Consider the following 3,361-nt stretch of genomic DNA (forward strand, 5'->3'; position numbering starts at 1 on the left):
ACTGGCCAGTCCACTGAGTAACCCCCTGGAATTCCTAAGCCAAGTATGCAAGAACTCTAGGTATCTCAACACCACAGGTCTGCAAACCATTTATTTATTTGTATCCATTTGTATATGTATATTTCCAAATTACAAAATTTTCATCCACCCTTCCTTCCCACCCTGCTCCCCTCAGCAAAGAACAGTAAGGTTAGAATTTTACAAACACATTTTGTTAACCATATTTATAAATTAGTCATTTTTGGCATTAGGGAAAGAGATACATAAGAGATAATTTTTATAAAGTATTCATCAGATTCAGAAAGATTGCTTTTTTTTCTGTGTGTTTTGTTTTGTTTTGTTTTGTTTTGTTTTGTTTTTCTTCCTCCTATTGGGGATAATATAGTCCATGCACAGTCAAATGCAGTTGTCCTAGCTCTCTGGACAATTGAGAGTAGTTGCTTCTATTGAGGTTGCTCATCTCATAATATTGCTGATGTGAACATTGTTTTCTTGGTTCTACTCCCTTCACTCAGCATTAGATCCTGTAAGTCATTCCATGCTTCTCTATACTCCAACCATTTATGATTTCTTATAGAATGGTAATATTCCATACAATTCATGTGCTATAACTTGTTTAGCCATCCCCCAATTGATGGACATTGCATATATATACACACATGTAGGACAGACTTTTCCCATATTTTACAATTTCTTCTGGATAGAGACCTAGAATTGGAATTTCTGGGCCAAAGGGTACAAACAATTTTAATGGTCTTTGGACATAGTTCCATATTGCTCTCCAGGAAAGCTGGATGCCAGTAAGGCATCAATATCCCAATCTTTCCACAACCTCTCCATCATTGATTATCTTCCCTTATCCTCATCTTGGCTAATCTAAAGGATGTGTGATGATACCTCTTGGCTGTTTTAATTTGCATTTCTCTAATCAATTATTATTTGAAGCATATTTCATATGGTTATATATAGCTTTAATTTCTTCATTAGAAAATTGTCCATATCATTTGACCATTTATCAAATGGGCAATGACTTGTGATCTTATAATTTTCATGCAATATTCTTTATATTTTAGAAATGAGGCCTTTATCAGTTGATTAAGGAGATTAATTACTTGGCCACAGGGTCCAGCCCACATTTTTCAAGTATAGCAGCATCCAGCTGTGACCCCCAAGCTCTCCAGGCCTAGGGATTAGACTAAAATCAAGGTCACAGACACACCAGAGAAAGCTCCCCGTATCCCTTACTGACTGGTTCATTTGGAGTTACTAAACCCACTGAGAAAAGTCTCTAGAAATTTCAACACCCAATGTGTGTGAACCAGTCCCTCACACAACACACGATGTTAAGAAAAATGAAGAAAAGCTGTTGGAAAGGAGGGTCCATAGAAAACTACCTTGAAGTCAAAGATCCTAACTCAGAGAAATCTAGACCTAATGAGAATATAATTTGGTCATCAGCCCAGAAATTTTTCTGGAACAAATCAGGAAGGAGTTTAAAAATAAATTGGGAAAATTGGGAAAAGAAACTCAAGAGGAAATTAACACTTTGCTAGACAAAATTAATATCTCACACCAAAAAAATAATTCTCTCAAAACCACAATTGAACAAAGGGAAAAGTCCTTAAAAAGTAGAATTGACCAAGTGAAAAAGGACTTGCAAAAGGGAAATGAAAATTTTTCTCTAAAGAAAACAATGAATCTGTGGAAATGAATGACTTCATGAGACAAAAAAATAATAAAAAAATAGAAGAAAATGTAGTATACCTCATTGACAAAACCCCTGACCTTGAGAATAGATAGAGGAGAAACAATTTAAGAATCACTGGGGATTCTGAAAACATTGAAGAGAAAAAAAAAGTCTGGATTCAGTATTACAGATTTAATGATGGAAAATTGCTGTGATATCTTGGAACTAGAAGGCAAAGTCATTATTGAAAGAATGCATTGATCCCCTCATGAAAGAGATCCAAAAATGAAAATACTGAGGAATATTGTGGATAAATTCTAGAACTATCAGATAATCAAGAAACTTCTGCAAGAAGGCAGAAAATAAAAAATTTAGATAGGAAGTAACCACACAGTAAGGAATACAGAGGACCTGGTTACATCAACATTCAGGGATCCAAGGGCATGGAATGTGATATTCCCAAGAGCAAGGGAGCTTGGAATGCTGCCAAGAATTCATTGTCTGGCAAAACTGAGCCTTCTCTTCCAGGGGAAAGGAAGGACATTTAACCAAATAGGATATTTCCATTTTTTTCTGATAAAAAGACCAGAGCTGAATGGAGAATTTGGACTTCAAACAAGAGACTCAAGAGACATATGAAAAGGTAAAAAAAGAGTAAAGAATAAAACTGTTATCCAATAAAATGAAACTGGCTATAACCCCACTTGTAAGAATGATTCTCATAACACTTGAGAATTTTAATTGTATTAGAGAGAATATTCTTAAGCAGAAGGAATAGACATTCATGACTTATTAGTGATTCTGATAGAATGATTTAAAAACCAATATCTACTTTTTTTCGATTCTTAAAATTATTTATATAATCATAGATTCTTACTGGGATACCAATGAATGTTACTTTAAGGTGACAGATAAGATGATAGACCACCACAATAAACCATCCTGTGGTACCCATATCAGACTTCCAAGTTCATTCAGATACTCTTGACCCTGCCAGGGACTTTTTTGGATTTGGGGTGAGGCAGTCAAAGGAATAAGACTGGAAAGGGAGCTAAGGGCTTAAAATTTTCCCATTGCCATACTAGGGGAAGAGAATCCAAACAAAGAATCCATCTAGGCTCATTCAAAGAAAGGACCTCATTAGTCAACCCCTCCCCCTCCAAGACACCTGACACCAGATGGAAGACAATAGAGAATCCAGAGCAGGAGGGCCTGGGAGACCATCCAGTCCCACTCATTTTACATATGAATGAAAAGCTTTTATTTAGGGCTTACTAAGTGCCAAGTACAGTGCTAATAATTCTCTAGTAACAAACTATAGAAATGATCCCTGAAAGTATAGTCTTCAATATCTACTTTAAAAGGGGGACAGTAAAGAGAAGGGAGGATGGAGGAGATTGAATGTGGTATATCACATTACCTAAAACGTACAAAGGACCTATTGTAATAGATGGGAAGAAGGAGGAGCTGAGAATCACCTATATCTTACTTTCATCAGATCTTTCTCACAGTCAACATCCATATAATTAGCTAAGAAATTTATCTTACATTTCAAGTATTAAAAGAGGAAATGGGTGATAGGAAAAGAATAACTAACTGAAGGAAGGCAAGGAAGAAGGGGCAAAGGGAAAGGGGAAAGGAGAAGGGGTTGTATATAAAGGGAAAACACACTGA

General features: G+C 35.9%; 1 non-coding gene across 1 annotated transcript; it reads right to left on the reverse strand.

The window, feature by feature from the left end:
- Window positions 1–2,906: 2,906 nt before the first annotated feature.
- LOC141510285 (small nucleolar RNA U3) lies at window positions 2,907–3,033 on the reverse strand. The gene has a single exon (XR_012474796.1). It is a non-coding gene; the product is annotated as a small nucleolar RNA U3 (small nucleolar RNA).
- Between the last annotated feature and the right edge of the window lie 328 nt (window positions 3,034–3,361).

This window comes from Macrotis lagotis, chromosome 1 (assembly GCF_037893015.1).
Source record: "Macrotis lagotis isolate mMagLag1 chromosome 1, bilby.v1.9.chrom.fasta, whole genome shotgun sequence".
Taxonomy (NCBI): domain Eukaryota; kingdom Metazoa; phylum Chordata; class Mammalia; order Peramelemorphia; family Peramelidae; genus Macrotis; species Macrotis lagotis.